Source organism: Thermobia domestica, chromosome 2 (assembly GCF_964235325.1).
Source record: "Thermobia domestica chromosome 2, izTheDome1.hap1.1, whole genome shotgun sequence".
Taxonomy (NCBI): Eukaryota; Metazoa; Arthropoda; class Insecta; order Zygentoma; family Lepismatidae; genus Thermobia; species Thermobia domestica.
Genome location: NC_137455.1, coordinates 310266224 through 310285463, shown reverse-complemented (window position 1 = coordinate 310285463; position 19240 = coordinate 310266224). Strand labels below are relative to the sequence as shown.

The 19240-nt window shown below is 33.8% G+C and overlaps 1 long non-coding RNA gene across 1 annotated transcript; it reads left to right on the top strand.

Moving 5' to 3' along the window:
* Positions 1-3285: 3285 nt before the first annotated feature.
* On the top strand, positions 3286-18690 carry LOC145679834 (uncharacterized). Its single transcript, XR_014130576.1, has 3 exons — positions 3286-3545; positions 10425-10536; positions 18295-18690. It is a non-coding gene; the product is annotated as an uncharacterized LOC145679834 (long non-coding RNA).
* Positions 18691-19240: the final 550 nt, after the last annotated feature.

Here is a 19240-nt window from a genome sequence, read left to right as displayed (position 1 = left end):
ACTCTTTTGCTCCTGAGTACTCTCCTTTCTTGACTGTTCATTTCAACAACATACACTACAGCAAAAATACAGTTTCTACAATACAAAAGTACGACTTACACTAATTGGGACAATTTTGTTCCTTGTCACCGGTGCATGCTCCTGACTAAACCATCTCGTGACAGCTAATTACCTGTTTATATTATGTACATTCATGAAAATGGAACACGGAAGCGAGCCGTGTAACTCTTGTACTGCATATCATTGCAAGACAATATTTATTAATCTAAATTCACGATATATTCAATTAGGATAACAAATATTGTAGGGATTGTAGGGGCCGTCTTACCCCAACATCTATCATGCAGCGAAAATAACAAAGGACATGCTTGTACATTGTTCTATTCAAACCAGTCAGCAGCGTTGTGTGCTCGACACCTCATCTAATACTCCTATACACCTGACTTATATAACTACAGATTCGCTTGCTATTATATAACTGCTTATATAACTATTGATTATCACGAGTTTTTCATTAAGCAGAGACAGTGGCGTATTTACGATATTGTTTCGGGGGTTTTTGCTAACTTTCAGGAGGGACTTTGCCTGAAAATGTGAAAACTCTGCAAGATATTTCATATACTTTACTATAGTAAGATTTCGGGGGGCTTAAGCCTGGAAGCCCCCCTAAATACGCCACTGAGCAGAGAGTTATATCAGCCATTTTGATAGTGGTATTTTTAACACTTGCCTTTGTATTTAAGAGTATACAGCAGGATGCTTCCTTTTACCAACACTCATCTTCAGAAAGCCTCACTGCGTGCTGGAACAGGAACTACTAGCTCCAAATTTCCCCACGCGTGACGCTGCCAAACAAAACGTTACAGGTAGGCCGTCTTTGAACAAATGATCCTAAGAACAATTCCCTTTCTACTAGTTTCCCTTACCTGTTTAAGTTATTACGCCTGTATTTAACAGTGCTATATCCACTGCTTCTGAAAATGCTCGTTCAGTGTAACGAGAAGAATTAAAATTTATTTAAGAAATACGTGTGCACAAGATTGCTATTCCTCCCTTCCAATTTTGGCAATTGAGAAACCTATTATTGGATAAAACTGTAAATATTTTTGCTCGACGAAAGTCTACATTTTGCTCTTCTTAAAGTGTAAAACATTTTAGTACTTTTCATAGCGAAAATATAGTGTTGAAGACTATTCGGAAATGTATGTCAAAATTTCCAAAATAGCTCGAGAATGTGACTATTCAGTAGTGTAATGTACGCGCTCATGTCCAAAATTATTGTCGCATGTCTATAAATATGTTCTTGTGGGAATATAATTTGATAACGATTTCGCTCGGTATTTCTTACAATGTTAGTATGTGTATAATCGGCAAAGATATGTATATGGTAAATTTAATGTTAAAAAAGCAGTAAATAAGAACAATATAACAATAAAAATATTTTCTTGTCCACTTAACAACATTTTGTGTTACTCATTCTAATTTTTGTATTTATAATTCTTTTCCCATGAAATTTACCACAAATATAGATTTCCCGATTATACACATAGTATCAGTATTAAAAGTAACCTGAAAAATTATTATCAATTTATATTCTTACAAGAAGACAGTTATACACTGAGAAAAATCCATTATCCGGACAGCGGTATATTGTACAAATACAAGGATTCGTTATGTTTACTAAGGAAATCTGTACGGAGCGTACTTTATCCATATACTACATAGGTACTGCCTTTTACCCGCTTAGATATTACATCATGTCGCTGCAGGATGTCTGACATCTAACAATCTTCAGTATTTTACATACGTATACGTATGTTAAATACTTCACCTATATGCTATATACGTCCATCTGTGTGTGAGATCCAGACCGCCTATAGACACTCTTTCTTTCTCCATGGCTGACGTCATTGAACTACCGTCTTTTGCTTGCGAAACGAGGTTGTTTACAAACGGAACAGAAGAGAGGAAGGAAACAAAAGCCTGGGTAATGTAGCAAGCTCAGCTACATTGAGTTGGAGCTGCCTGTATTGTTGGAACACTCTGTATATGCTAGTGTCTGAAAGTGAAAAGAAAATATGGACTAATGACAAGAATATGAAAGAAAGAAAGAAAAATGTATATTCTGTTTGAATAAGTTACTCCTATTTTTGTATTTCCTCGATTAAGAGAATCTATTGTGTTTACGTTTTTTTTTTTAAAAAAAGAAAAAGAAAAAGAGTAAAATTGTAGGTAATGAGAATAAGAGCGAAGGTTGTAGAAGCGAGTTTGTTTGCAACAAACTCAAGGTTAAATCGCGTGACGTAATGTCTGGTCGTTTGCGCGTGGACAGCTGCCTCGCTCGTGAGCGAAAGCCGTGAGCCAGGTTAGTTGCTGCGCTGAATGTCCATCTGGAAGTACCTGACTGTTGTATTTGGTCGAATGTTTAATGAAGTATAGAGGAATAGAAAGTTTGAAGTTGAATTTTTCTCTTCGTTTGATTTACCGGATCGGAATAATACGAAGTTATTATAAGTTATTATAAATTCGGTTTGGCGTTTTCTGAAAACTTCAGATTTCCTACCAAGTTTTCTTCTATTAACTGCACAAATTGGGAACAGTAGAATCGAGTAGAGGTGATTGAGGACAGACGATTCCAATGGCAGATTAGAGCAGTTTGAAAATTGGTAAGTACAAACCTCGCTGTAGTTTCTAGAACCCAAAACCCGGTAACCTTGGTTTGATTAATTAACTAACAATTTGACTAATACATTTTTCCTGCTAACATAAGTAGAAGTAGCTATTAGACTATTAATTATTAGATTTAATACTTGGTATGAAAACAATTCGTAATTTGATATCGAAAGGAAAATTGCATTTAGCGTTCCATTATAGTTTTTTGATATTTCTATTGAGAGATTGATTTCGACGTCGAATTAAATTTTTCTTGTTTCTTGCTTTGCGAGTTTAATAGTTTCGCGTTTTATTGTAATTAAATTGTTTGATTGAGTCACGGTCGCTTTTGACTAAGTTTCGACACTTTCTATTCCGGGTAAATTTTATTAACTTTTGAAATTGTTAATAGCGTTAGGATTGTACTTGTTTGGAATTATTCATTTTATCAAAGTATATTTAACTATTTTTCAAGTTATTTTCACCTATTATTCAGTTGCAATTAGATTACTTTTTCACTTGTCATAGTAAGAAGCTCATTCACAGAATTAAAATTGTTGTTGTTAATTTGTATTTTTTCCTTGATATTTGATTATTTGTAATAAAAAGCCAATTGAATATTTTCTTTTATTTAAAATAATATTTAATATTTGTAATCTTGATAACCTTGCATTTTCGTTTGGGAGATTTGAAGCCTGCATTACTTGGGGGATTCTTTTTTTTATGCCAGATATCAGAACCGTGTCAAAAGATAGTTTGGCTAAACTTAATCACTGCTTATTTGTATTGAATAGAATTAAGGTGGGTGTCAAACAATCCTCGGCACAAGGTTCGTTACAAGTTCAGCGCAGCAACTCACCTCTTGTTTGATGAGGCATCTCTCCCTGAAATTTGTAAGGCATTTAATTTTTTTTTCATTTTTTGAATTGTTTGTTAAAATAAGGTTAACGACTACTATATTGGTATATTAATGTTATACATTCTAAAGCGTGAAAAATTCCAGAGAGCGAGGAAACAAAATACGATTGAATTGTGTATATTTAGAACCCTGGGGATAGTTTCTGTAGTATCTCGTATTTTGCTTAGATTTAGTGGTAGTTTGCTTTGTTAATAGGGGTCTAGTATATGTTTAATAATTTTGCTGTTTTTTGTATTTTGCTAATTATACTTTGTAATTTATATGGAATGAAAATGTCGGAGGAGTACGTTAGCATAAACATGTCCGAGGTAGATTCGAGTTTCGATTGGAATACAATTGATCAAACTGGATTTGATGATAGTATTTTTGATAGATCGACAATGAGTTTAACGCCACCGCTTAGAGATTCATTGTTATATGTTAATTCAAGAGAAAATAGAGAAATACTGAATAGCCCGAGTGAAAATGTAGAAGGAGATAGAAGTCAGCGTAATTTGTTTGGTAGGTCAAATAGTTCCAGTTTAGAGAATCCTTTTAGTAGAAACTTTAGTTGTTTAGCACAACCTCCTTCAACTGTCCATAGATCCTTTGAAAGAAATAGTTTTCATTCTGGAGGAAATTTGTTTTTGAATGAGCCAGAAGTAGGACAAGCCCCCTCAAATGAGTATTTTGATAATAATGCCCCGTTAGGAAGTGCTAGTAATTTAAATCTTTTGGGAAAAGTTTGTTCGAGTGTTAGCAATATAGCTAACAGACAGGTAGGATTTAACTTACCATCTGAGAGTTCTCAACCTGTGGGCCAGAGTAAGGGATTTGATAAATATCAACGTTTAGGACAGTATTACAGGAGAGTTTCAGCAATAAAAAATTGTACTCCAGTTAATCTGTATAGTAGAGGAAATCCTATATTAATAAATAAAAGTAATCAACAGATGTGTGAGGGTAGTTCAAAAAGAAAAGAGCATTTAGGGGAATTAAATCCTAAACCGCTTCCAATGTTGTTTTCTGGCAATTATTGCGATCAATTTATTTTTCAAAAAATTGCTGAATTGTTGGATCAGAAATTTAAGAATTTTAGGAAGATTGATGGAAAAAATAGCTATATTATTTTTGATTTGTTGGTCAACTTAGAGCAAATCATTGAAAGTACTTGTTTTCCTTTGAATGCTATTTATAGTACCTTGTTAACTAAAAGTAAAGGAGAGTTTCTGGAGGAAATTCAGCGAGCTATTTATTTTAATGTTTCTTGGCCGCGATTCAAGAAGTTAATTTTTGAGAAATTTATCACTAATTCAGTTAAGCATGCGTTAATATCAGAAAGGTTATTTAGGAAGCAAAGGTTAACTGAATCTGTTGATCAGTATATTAATGATATTTATTATACTGCTTTGATCTTGGATTGTTATGGTGATGAAGAACAATTGATGCGTATCATGCTTGATGGCATGAATCCCGCGGTGAGATTTAAAATGTATGGTCTTTCTATTCCAAGAAATTTAGAAGAACTTAGAAGAATTTCCTTAGAGTTTTCTAAAATCTTTCGAGATCAGGTTGAATATAATAAAAGAATCGGAAATAAGTCATCGGGTACTTCAGTTGCTTTGGTAAAGAAAAATGATAGAGAGTACCACTCTAAAGAATTGAATGTAAATAGAGAAAAAGTTGAATCATGTGATTTTGGTAAAAGTAATTCAAAAAATTTGCGACGATCATTGAATTCTAATGCGGGTTCGAAAAAACAGAATATTGTACCTTCGCAATTAGACGGAACAGTAGCTACCTTTGTAAATGTTCGCGTTAATAATGAGTTAATTCGTGCTTGTTTAGATAGCGGGTCGTCTTATAATTTACTTACTTTATCGGTTGTTGAACGTTGTGGGGTCGTGCATTATGTTGAGGAAACCACTCCGATTGTAATTCGTGCACCTTTGGGATCATTTTATGAATCCAGTAAGGAGATTAAGCTCACTCTAAATTTTTCCGGTTGGTTCGAGCGAGTTAGTTTTCTAGTAGTTAATGATTTGCCGTGCGATTGCCTTCTGGGAACTCCATTTTTGAAAAGTACCTCTTCGAGTGTGGACTTTGTTCGTGGAAGATTGAATTTGCGTAATAATCGCAAATCAGTTGTCCTGTATTTTAGAGACGATACAATATCCATTCAGAATTCGACTTCAGGATTTAAGTCAGTTGATCGTGTTGACCATCAAGGTGGAAGTGTAGGTTGGAATGAACTTAAATCTAAGAAATCAACTTCGTTGTTTTTTCGAGATGATTCGTCACTAAGAAACGGACTTAGATCGGGGTACTCGGTTGGCCAATCAAGTTCATATGGGAATTTGGAAAGGATTCAGACAGTTCATCATGGTAGAAGATCATTGGATGTTGGGGTCCAATGTGATATAGAATTATCAACCATTGAGCGGCAACTATTGGAAATACCTACTTCAGCACAACTTGAAGATATTCATCGTGTTTTTGGATTGAATCAACCCGAACAAAAAGAGACTTTAATTGGACACTCTGTAGATTCCAATTGTGTGAATTTAACTGGATCAGTTCAGAATAATGGTTCTTCACATGATTTGAGAAATAGCCAACGTAGACCCGATTATCTTCAGTTTTTGGGAAAAGAATATGATGGAGATGCGAATCTGAGATCGTTTCCTTCCTCATCTTTGCATCAAGGAGAGTTGGATAAGAAGTTTGGATCTGCACCCAATAATGGAAAGGGCGATACAATGGAGATTGATGTGAAGAAGAAAAAGAAGAGAAGGAAGAGGAAAATGAAGAGTCGTCGAGTGTTGAATAATAATGCTACCTCTTCTGAACTTGAACAGAAATCAGTGGAACGATGTGTGGGAGGAAAGGAAGACTGTGTTGCAGCGGTTCATATGAACTTCTGTGATAGTGATTCGGCAGCTTCAGATATGGATTTAGAGCAATCTAATAAATTCTATGAATTAGTAAAAAAAAATAAAAAACAATTAATAGATCCTGAAGATAAATTGCAAACGGAGTCGTTTTCAAAAGACAATGTTAAGGATATATTGAGAAATTCGGGTTCGGATTTTCAATATAATGATAAAGATATTTTAGAATTCATTGATGGTCTTCGTACTGAATTTTCTGATGTTATAACAGAAAAAATAGGATGTTGTCAAGGCTTTGAAGCTAAACTTTATTTAAAAGAACAAAAACCATTTAAGGAGCATCCATTTCCGATTCCTAAAAACAAAGAAAAAATTTTTTATGATTGTATCGATGACCTTGTGTCTCAGGGTATTTTGACTGAAGTAGATCATTCGGATTATGGAAGTAGTTGCTTCTTAGTACGAAATAAAAACGGTACACATCGCATTGTAGGTAACTTCTGTAAGGCGAATTCCCTGATTAAGGATGACGTATATCCTGCGCCTAATTTAGAAGAATGTTTGACGAGTTTAGCGGGTAAGAAATTCTTTACGAGCCTAGATCTTACCAAAGCATATCTCCAGTTGCAACTGGAAAAGGGATCACGCGAAATAACCACTATTGTTACCTCACATGGCAGCTTTCAATATACGAGGGTACCAGTCGGTATAAAGACTGGAAGTTGTATTTTGGCGAGGGTAATTGATAAAATTCTTGGTGATTTGAAGGATCTAGGCGTAAAAACTTATTTTGATGACATTTTAATATGTACTTCTGATGTAGAATCACATAAAAAAGTTTTGAAAATGGTCCTCGAAAGATTGAGAAAATATGGAATTACTGTTTCCCCAGATAAGAGTGCTTTCTTTTATAAAAAGATAAAATACTTAGGATTTGTAACTGATGGGGATACTATCGAAATTGATCCATCAAGGGTCGAAGCTATTAAGAAAATCCCTCCACCTAGAAATAGGCGCGGAGTACAAAAAATTTGTGGATTGTTTTCGTATTATGCTCGATTTTGTAGTGGTCTTCAGGAGTTGATGGGTCCATTAAGCGAGTTAAAATCAATAAAAAGGAAATTCGAATGGACCATCGAACATCAGAAAACTTTAAATAAATTAAAGCAGGAATTATTAGATAATGTTATATTAAGGACTCCTGATCTGTCCAAGAAGTTTTTCATCCATGTTGACGGGGGAGGAAAAGCGATTGGAGCTTGTTTAAGTCAAATGGATGAGAATAATAATCTTATTCCTGTATCGTACTTTAGTAAAAAGTTGACGGAAGCTGACCGACACAGGAGCATTTATGAGATCGAGTTCATCAGTCTCGTTAAAGCAATTTATAGGTTTCGCCACTATTTGATTAATGAGTTTGTGGTCTTTACCGACAATAAGGCGTTATCCTGGATTTTGGGTAATTCTAAGAGATTGTTAAAATATGGTCCTTTAGTCGAGACTTTGTGTCAATTCTCATTTACTATCCAACATGTTAGGTCCCAAAATAACGTAGTTGCAGATTTCCTGACACGGATGTATGATCCATTTGAATTTGTGCAAGTGGACGGACCTGTGGGTATGACTATAATGAAAAGGAATTTTAAAATGGCAAATTCTTGGCAATTGCCTATGGTGAAAGAGCCCTTATCGGAGTTACAAAAAGAAGATCCTGAGTTAAGAAATATTACAGAAAGGTTGGAATATGGTGAGAACATTCGAAATTATGTTTTAAATAATGGCATATTAATGAAAAAGAGTAAAGCCTTAAACCTTCCTTTTAAAATAGTAATTCCGAAGAATTTGCAGAAATTAGTGATCGAGTTCTTTCACGATCACGAATTGACAGGTGGTCATACCGGGACTTTTCGTACTTTAAAGAAAATAATGCGACGCTACACGTGGGACTCGGTAGTAAATGACGTTAAGGACTATGTCAGAACTTGTAAAACCTGTCAATTAGTCAAAGAAAACAACAAAAAGAAAATGGGTCCATTAATATCAAAATTTTCAACAAGAGTTGGACAGAATGTAATGGTCGATATAATAGGACCTTTGCCGACCTCTAATTCCTTTAAATTCATATTAATTGGGGTGGATAATGCTTCGAGATTTCTTTTTCTCGAAAAATTAAGAACCTTGAATTCTACTGTTATTTGTAACAGGTTAATGGATGTTTTTAGTAGGCTAGGAATTCCGGAATCCTTGTCTACTGATAATGCATCAGTCTTTATATCTGCCCATTTTAGATCCTTTCTATTTGGGCTAGGAATAGAACATATTAGGATTAGTCCATACCATGCTGAGGCTAACTTGGCGGAAAGATACATAAAAATTTTGAAAGCGTCATTAAGAGCTTATTGTGCTGAAAAACAACAACAGTGGTCTAATTTTGTACCTGTATTACAATATACGCTAAATATATGCGAGCATTCTGGTCTCAAATCGATTCCATACGAATTATATTTTGGACGTCCCTTGAACACCCCATTAGAATTGAAATGGAAGATTTGTGACCAAGAATTGTTCAAGCATAAGAATGCTGATTTATGGCACAATGCTCTTGAGAATATGGAAAAGGCATGGTTAAAGAGGAAATCTTTATTATCCAAAATTAGAGGTCCAGTTGTGGTTTCTGTAAATAACCAAGTATTGGTAAAATCTCATGTTAAATCCTCTCTTGCTGATAAAGTAGCAAAATCATTGAGTTTTAAGTGGGACGGACCCTTTATTATTCGGAGGTTTTTGACCCCTAATACATTATTGATCTCTGATGCTGATGATTCTCGAGACTCATATAAGCGAGTTCATGTGTCGGATGTTAAGAAGTTTTTCCCTAGAAGAAAGGTTTAATTACAATCTCTGAAAGTTCAATCAGATGATTTTTCTCGTCGCTTTCTGGAAAAAGGAATTACAGTAATGGTAAGATTACATGTAAAGGGAGTAAGATGTCTTAGATCAGATTATATTTTAATTTGTTGTAATTTGATATAATTTGTACGAAATTTAAATGAGTTTTTAATGTGTTGATTATTTTTTTAAATTGTTGAAAAAGATCATGATCTTAATGTTTTTTAATTTAATGAGAGATTTAAAGTTAAATATTTTGAAAGAAAACTTTTAAAAATTTGAAATATTAAATAATTAAATAATAATTTGAAATTTCTAGTAATTTTGAGAATGGTTTTTATTTGAAGTGAAATTTAAATTGTGATTTGTGAATTGTTTTAAATGTAATTGAAGGAGAGTGTTTCATTATATTAATGCCTATTTTGTTATGAAATTTTTTTGTGAGTTTTCCAGCTGAGACATTAAGGTGAATGATTCCTGGTAGCCATACAAAAAAAATCCTTCTCAGATATTTTTTCTTTGGAGGGGGAGAAATGTAGCAAGCTCAGCTACATTGAGTTGGAGCTGCCTGTATTGTTGGAACACTCTGTATATGCTAGTGTCTGAAAGTGAAAAGAAAATATGGACTAATGACAAGAATATGAAAGAAAGAAAGAAAAATGTATATTCTGTTTGAATAAGTTACTCCTATTTTTGTATTTCCTCGATTAAGAGAATCTATTGTGTTTACGTTTTTTTAAAAAAAAGAAAAAGAAAAAGAGTAAAATTGTAGGTAATGAGAATAAGAGCGAAGGTTGTAGAAGCGAGTTTGTTTGCAACAAACTCAAGGTTAAATCGCGTGACGTAATGTCTGGTCGTTTGCGCGTGGACAGCTGCCTCGCTCGTGAGCGAAAGCCGTGAGCCAGGTTAGTTGCTGCGCTGAATGTCCATCTGGAAGTACCTGACTGTTGTATTTGGTCGAATGTTTAATGAAGTATAGAGGAATAGAAAGTTTGAAGTTGAATTTTTCTCTTCGTTTGATTTACCGGATCGGAATAATACGAAGTTATTATAAGTTATTATAAATTCGGTTTGGCGTTTTCTGAAAACTTCAGATTTCCTACCAAGTTTTCTTCTATTAACTGCACAAATTGGGAACAGTAGAATCGAGTAGAGGTGATTGAGGACAGACGATTCCAATGGCAGATTAGAGCAGTTTGAAAATTGGTAAGTACAAACCTCGCTGTAGTTTCTAGAACCCAAAACCCGGTAACCTTGGTTTGATTAATTAACTAACAATTTGACTAATACATTTTTCCTGCTAACATAAGTAGAAGTAGCTATTAGACTATTAATTATTAGATTTAATACTTGGTATGAAAACAATTCGTAATTTGATATCGAAAGGAAAATTGCATTTAGCGTTCCATTATAGTTTTTTGATATTTCTATTGAGAGATTGATTTCGACGTCGAATTAAATTTTTCTTGTTTCTTGCTTTGCGAGTTTAATAGTTTCGCGTTTTATTGTAATTAAATTGTTTGATTGAGTCACGGTCGCTTTTGACTAAGTTTCGACACTTTCTATTCCGGGTAAATTTTATTAACTTTTGAAATTGTTAATAGCGTTAGGATTGTTCTTGTTTGGAATTATTCATTTTATCAAAGTATATTTAACTATTTTTCAAGTTATTTTCACCTATTATTCAGTTGCAATTAGATTACTTTTTCACTTGTCATAGTAAGAAGCTCATTCACAGAATTAAAATTGTTGTTGTTAATTTGTATTTTTTTCCTTGATATTTGATTATTTGTAATAAAAAGCCAATTGAATATTTTCTTTTATTTAAAATAATATTTAATATTTGTAATCTTGATAACCTTGCATTTTCGTTTGGGAGATTTGAAGCCTGCATTACTTGGGGGATTCTTTTTTTTATGCCAGATATCAGAACCGTGTCAAAAGATAGTTTGGCTAAACTTAATCACTGCTTATTTGTATTGAATAGAATTAAGGTGGGTGTCAAACAATCCTCGGCACAAGGTTCGTTACTAGTTCAGCGCAGCAACTCACCTCTTGTTTGATGAGGCATCTCTCCCTGAAATTTGTAAGGCATTTAATTTTTTTTTCATTTTTTGAATTGTTTGTTAAAATAAGGTTAACGACTACTATATTGGTATATTAATGTTATACATTCTAAAGCGTGAAAAATTCCAGAGAGCGAGGAAACAAAATACGATTGAATTGTGTATATTTAGAACCCTGGGGATAGTTTCTGTAGTATCTCGTATTTTGCTTAGATTTAGTGGTAGTTTGCTTTGTTAATAGGGGTCTAGTATATGTTTAATAATTTTGCTGTTTTTTGTATTTTGCTAATTATACTTTGTAATTTATATGGAATGAAAATGTCGGAGGAGTACGTTAGCATAAACATGTCCGAGGTAGATTCGAGTTTCGATTGGAATACAATTGATCAAACTGGATTTGATGATAGTATTTTTGATAGATCGACAATGAGTTTAACGCCACCGCTTAGAGATTCATTGTTATATGTTAATTCAAGAGAAAATAGAGAAATACTGAATAGCCCGAGTGAAAATGTAGAAGGAGATAGAAGTCAGCGTAATTTGTTTGGTAGGTCAAATAGTTCCAGTTTAGAGAATCCTTTTAGTAGAAACTTTAGTTGTTTAGCACAACCTCCTTCAACTGTCCATAGATTCTTTGAAAGAAATAGTTTTCATTCTGGAGGAAATTTGTTTTTGAATGAGCCAGAAGTAGGGCAAGCCCCCTCAAATGAGTATTTTGATAATAATGCCCCGTTAGGAAGTGCTAGTAATTTAAATCTTTTGGGAAAAGTTTGTTCGAGTGTTAGCAATATAGCTAATAGACAGGTAGGATTTAACTTACCATCTGAGAGTTCTCAACCTGTGGGCCAGAGTAAGGGATTTGATAAATATCAACGTTTAGGACAGTATTACAGGAGAGTTTCAGCAATAAAAAATTGTACTCCAGTTAATCTGTATAGTAGAGGAAATCCTATATTAATAAATAAAAGTAATCAACAGATGTGTGAGGGTAGTTCAAAAAGAAAAGAGCATTTAGGGGAATTAAATCCTAAACCGCTTCCAATGTTGTTTTCTGGCAATTATTGCGATCAATTTATTTTTCAAAAAATTGCTGAATTGTTGGATCAGAAATTTAAGAATTTTAGGAAGATTGATGGAAAAAATAGCTATATTATTTTTGATTTGTTGGTCAACTTAGAGCAAATCATTGAAAGTACTTGTTTTCCTTTGAATGCTATTTATAGTACCTTGTTAACTAAAAGTGAAGGAGAGTTTCTGGAGGAAATTCAGCGAGCTATTTATTTTAATGTTTCTTGGCCGCGATTCAAGAAGTTAATTTTTGAGAAATTTATCACTAATTCAGTTAAGCATGCGTTAATATCAGAAAGGTTATTTAGGAAGCAAAGGTTAACTGAATCTGTTGATCAGTATATTAATGATATTTATTATACTGCTTTGATCTTGGATTGTTATGGTGATGAAGAACAATTGATGCGTATCATGCTTGATGGCATGAATCCCGCGGTGAGATTTAAAATGTATGGTCTTTCTATTCCAAGAAATTTAGAAGAACTTAGAAGAATTTCCTTAGAGTTTTCTAAAATCTTTCGAGATCAGGTTGAATATAATAAAAGAATCGGAAATAAGTCATCGGGTACTTCAGTTGCTTTGGTAAAGAAAAATGATAGAGAGTACCACTCTAAAGAATTGAATGTAAATAGAGAAAAAGTTGAATCATGTGATTTTGGTAAAAGTAATTCAAAAAATTTGCGACGATCAATGAATTCTAATGCGGGTTCGAAAAAACAGAATATTGTACCTTCGCAATTAGACGGAACAGTAGCTACCTTTGTAAATGTTCGCGTTAATAATGAGTTAATTCGTGCTTGTTTAGATAGCGGGTCGTCTTATAATTTACTTACTTTATCGGTTGTTGAACGTTGTGGGGTCGTGCATTATGTTGAGGAAACCACTCCGATTGTAATTCGTGCACCTTTGGGATCATTTTATGAATCCAGTAAGGAGATTAAGCTCACTCTAAATTTTTCCGGTTGGTTCGAGCGAGTTAGTTTTCTAGTAGTTAATGATTTGCCGTGCGATTGCCTTCTGGGAACTCCATTTTTGAAAAGTACCTCTTCGAGTGTGGACTTTGTTCGTGGAAGATTGAATTTGCGTAATAATCGCAAATCAGTTGTCCTGTATTTTAGAGACGATACAATATCCATTCAGAATTCGACTTCAGGATTTAAGTCAGTTGATCGTGTTGACCATCAAGGTGGAAGTGTAGGTTGGAATGAACTTAAATCTAAGAAATCAACTTCGTTGTTTTTTCGAGATGATTCGTCACTAAGAAACGGACTTAGATCGGGGTACTCGGTTGGCCAATCAAGTTCATATGGGAATTTGGAAAGGATTCAGACAGTTCATCATGGTAGAAGATCATTGGATGTTGGGGTCCAATGTGATATAGAATTATCAACCATTGAGCGGCAACTATTGGAAATACCTACTTCAGCACAACTTGAAGATATTCATCGTGTTTTTGGATTGAATCAACCCGAACAAAAAGAGACTTTAATTGGACACTCTGTAGATTCCAATTGTGTGAATTTAACTGGATCAGTTCAGAATAATGGTTCTTCACATGATTTGAGAAATAGCCAACGTAGACCCGATTATCTTCAGTTTTTGGGAAAAGAATATGATGGAGATGCGAATCTGAGATCGTTTCCTTCCTCATCTTTGCATCAAGGAGAGTTGGATAAGAAGTTTGGATCTGCACCCAATAATGGAAAGGGCGATACAATGGAGATTGATGTGAAGAAGAAAAAGAAGAGAAGGAAGAGGAAAATGAAGAGTCGTCAGTGTTGAATAATAATGCTACCTCTTCTGAACTTGAACAGAAATCAGTGGAACGATGTGTGGGAGGAAAGGAAGACTGTGTTGCAGCGGTTCATATGAACTTCTGTGATAGTGATTCGGCAGCTTCAGATATGGATTTAGAGCAATCTAATAAATTCTATGAATTAGTAAAAAAAATAAAAAACAATTAATAGATCCTGAAGATAAATTGCAAACGGAGTCGTTTTCAAAAGACAATGTTAAGGATATATTGAGAGATTCGGGTTCGGATTTTCAATATAATGATAAAGATATTTTAGAATTCATTGATGGTCTTCGTACTGAATTTTCTGATGTTATAACAGAAAAAATAGGATGTTGTCAAGGCTTTGAAGCTAAACTTTATTTAAAAGAACAAAAACCATTTAAGGAGCATCCATTTCCGATTCCTAAAAACAAAGAAAAAATTTTTTATGATTGTATCGATGACCTTGTGTCTCAGGGTATTTTGACTGAAGTAGATCATTCGGATTATGGAAGTAGTTGCTTCTTAGTACGAAATAAAAACGGTACACATCGCATTGTAGGTAACTTCTGTAAGGCGAATTCCCTGATTAAGGATGACGTATATCCTGCGCCTAATTTAGAAGAATGTTTGACGAGTTTAGCGGGTAAGAAATTCTTTACGAGCCTAGATCTTACCAAAGCATATTTCCAGTTGCAACTGGAAAAGGGATCACGCGAAATAACCACTATTGTTACCCCACATGGCAGCTTTCAATATACGAGGGTACCAGTCGGTATAAAGACTGGAAGTTGTATTTTGGCGAGGGTAATTGATAAAATTCTTGGTGATTTGAAGGATCTAGGCGTAAAAACTTATTTTGATGACATTTTAATATGTACTTCTGATGTAGAATCACATAAAAAAGTTTTGAAAATGGTCCTCGAAAGATTGAGAAAATATGGAATTACTGTTTCCCCAGATAAGAGTGCTTTCTTTTATAAAAAGATAAAATACTTAGGATTTGTAACTGATGGGGATACTATCGAAATTGATCCATCAAGGGTCGAAGCTATTAAGAAAATCCCTCCACCTAGAAATAGGCGCGGAGTACAAAAAATTTGTGGATTGTTTTCGTATTATGCTCGATTTTGTAGTGGTCTTCAGGAGTTGATGGGTCCATTAAGCGAGTTAAAATCAATAAAAAGGAAATTCGAATGGACCATCGAACATCAGAAAACTTTAAATAAATTAAAGCAGGAATTATTAGATAATGTTATATTAAGGACTCCTGATCTGTCCAAGAAGTTTTTCATCCATGTTGACGGGGGAGGAAAAGCGATTGGAGCTTGTTTAAGTCAAATGGATGAGAATAATAATCTTATTCCTGTATCGTACTTTAGTAAAAAGTTGACGGAAGCTGACCGACACAGGAGCATTTATGAGATCGAGTTCATCGGTCTCGTTAAAGCAATTTATAGGTTTCGCCACTATTTGATTAATGAGTTTGTGGTCTTTACCGACAATAAGGCGTTATCCTGGATTTTGGGTAATTCTAAGAGATTGTTAAAATATGGTCCTTTAGTCGAGACTTTGTGTCAATTCTCATTTACTATCCAACATGTTAGGTCCCAAAATAACGTAGTTGCAGATTTCCTGACACGGATGTATGATCCATTTGAATTTGTGCAAGTGGACGGACCTGTGGGTATGACTATAATGAAAAGGAATTTTAAAATGGCAAATTCTTGGCAATTGCCTATGGTGAAAGAGCCCTTATCGGAGTTACAAAAAGAAGATCCTGAGTTAAGAAATATTATAGAAAGGTTGGAATATGGTGAGAACATTCGAAATTATGTTTTAAATAATGGCATATTAATGAAAAAGAGTAAAGCCTTAAACCTTCCTTTTAAAATAGTAATTCCGAAGAATTTGCAGAAATTAGTGATCGAGTTCTTTCACGATCACGAATTGACAGGTGGTCATACCGGGACTTTTCGTACTTTAAAGAAAATAATGCGACGCTACACGTGGGACTCGGTAGTAAATGACGTTAAGGACTATGTCAGAACTTGTAAAACCTGTCAATTAGTCAAAGAAAACAACAAAAAGAAAATGGGTCCATTAATATCAAAATTTTCAACAAGAGTTGGACAGAATGTAATGGTCGATATAATAGGACCTTTGCCGACCTCTAATTCCTTTAAATTCATATTAATTGGGGTGGATAATGCTTCGAGATTTCTTTTTCTCGAAAAATTAAGAACCTTGAATTCTACTGTTATTTGTAACAGGTTAATGGATGTTTTTAGTAGGCTAGGAATTCCGGAATCCTTGTCTACTGATAATGCATCAGTCTTTATATCTGCCCATTTTAGATCCTTTCTATTTGGGCTAGGAATAGAACATATTAGGATTAGTCCATACCATGCTGAGGCTAACTTGGCGGAAAGATTCATAAAAATTTTGAAAGCGTCATTAAGAGCTTATTGTGCTGAAAAACAACAACAGTGGTCTAATTTTGTACCTGTATTACAATATACGCTAAATATATGCGAGCATTCTGGTCTCAAATCGATTCCATACGAATTATATTTTGGACGTCCCTTGAACACCCCATTAGAATTGAAATGGAAGATTTGTGACCAAGAATTGTTCAAGCATAAGAATGCTGATTTATGGCACAATGCTCTTGAGAATATGGAAAAGGCATGGTTAAAGAGGAAATCTTTATTATCCAAAATTAGAGGTCCAGTTGTGGTTTCTGTAAATGACCAAGTATTGGTAAAATCTCATGTTAAATCCTCTCTTGCTGATAAAGTAGCAAAATCATTGAGTTTTAAGTGGGACGGACCCTTTATTATTCGGAGGTTTTTGACCCCTAATACATTATTGATCTCTGATGCTGATGATTCTCGAGACTCATATAAGCGAGTTCATGTGTCGGATGTTAAGAAGTTTTTCCCTAGAAGAAAGGTTTAATTACAATCTCTGAAAGTTCAATCAGATGATTTTTCTCGTCGCTTTCTGGAAAAAGGAATTACAGTAATGGTAAGATTACATGTAAAGGGAGTAAGATGTCTTAGATCAGATTATATTTTAATTTGTTGTAATTTGATATAATTTGTACGAACTTTAAATGAGTTTTTAATGTGTTGATTATTTTTTTAAATTGTTGAAAAAGATCATGATCTTAATGTTTTTTAATTTAATGAGAGATTTAAAGTTAAATATTTTGAAAGAAAACTTTCAAAAATTTGAAATATTAAATAATTAAATAATAATTTGAAATTTCTAGTAATTTTGAGAATGGTTTTTATTTGAAGTGAAATTTAAATTGTGATTTGTGAATTGTTTTAAATGTAATTGAAGGAGAGTGTTTCATTATATTAATGCCTATTTTGTTATGAAATTTTTTTGTGAGTTTTCCAGCTGAGACATTAAGGTGAATGATTCCTGGTAGCCATACAAAAAAAAATCCTTCTCAGATATTTTTTTCTTTGGAGGGGGAGAAATGTAGCAAGCTCAGCTACATTGAGTTGGAGCTGCCTGTATTGTTGGAACACTCTGTATATGCTAGTGTCTGAAAGTGAAAAGAAAATATGGACTAATGACAAGAATATGAAAGAAAGAAAGAAAAATGTATATTCTGTTTGAATAAGTTACTCCTATTTTTGTATTTCCTCGATTAAGAGAATCTATTGTGTTTACGTTTTTTTTAAAAAAGAAAAAGAAAAAGAGTAAAATTGTAGGTAATGAGAATAAGAGCGAAGGTTGTAGAAGCGAGTTTGTTTGCAACAAACTCAAGGTTAAATCGCGTGACGTAATGTCTGGTCGTTTGCGCGTGGACAGCTGCCTCGCTCGTGAGCGAAAGCCGTGAGCCAGGTTAGTTGCTGCGCTGAATGTCCATCTGGAAGTACCTGACTGTTGTATTTGGTCGAATGTTTAATGAAGTATAGAGGAATAGAAAGTTTGAAGTTGAATTTTTCTCTTCGTTTGATTTACCGGATCGGAATAATACGAAGTTATTATAAGTTATTATAAATTCGGTTTGGCGTTTTCTGAAAACTTCAGATTTCCTACCAAGTTTTCTTCTATTAACTGCACAAATTGGGAACAGTAGAATCGAGTAGAGGTGATTGAGGACAGACGATTCCAATGGCAGATTAGAGCAGTTTGAAAATTGGTAAGTACAAACCTCGCTGTAGTTTCTAGAACCCAAAACCCGGTAACCTTGGTTTGATTAATTAACTAACAATTTGACTAATACATTTTTCCTGCTAACATAAGTAGAAGTAGCTATTAGACTATTAATTATTAGATTTAATACTTGGTATGAAAACAATTCGTAATTTGATATCGAAAGGAAAATTGCATTTAGCGTTCCATTATAGTTTTTTGATATTTCTATTGAGAGATTGATTTCGACGTCGAATTAAATTTTTCTTGTTTCTTGCTTTGCGAGTTTAATAGTTTCGCGTTTTATTGTAATTAAATTGTTTGATTGAGTCACGGTCGCTTTTGACTAAGTTTCGACACTTTCTATTCCGGGTAAATTTTATTAACTTTTGAAATTGTTAATAGCGTTAGGATTGTTCTTGTTTGGAATTATTCATTTTATCAAAGTATATTTAACTATTTTTCAAGTTATTTTCACCTATTATTCAGTTGCAATTAGATTACTTTTTCACTTGTCATAGTAAGAAGCTCATTCACAGAATTAAAATTGTTGTTGTTAATTTGTATTTTTTTCCTTGATATTTGATTATTTGTAATAAAAAGCCAATTGAATATTTTCTTTTATTTAAAATAATATTTAATATTTGTAATCTTGATAACCTTGCATTTTCGTTTGGGAGATTTGAAGCCTGCATTACTTGGGGGATTCTTTTTTTTATGCCAGATATCAGAACCGTGTCAAAAGATAGTTTGGCTAAACTTAATCACTGCTTATTTGTATTGAATAGAATTAAGGTGGGTGTCAAACAATCCTCGGCACAAGGTTCGTTACAGTAAGTAC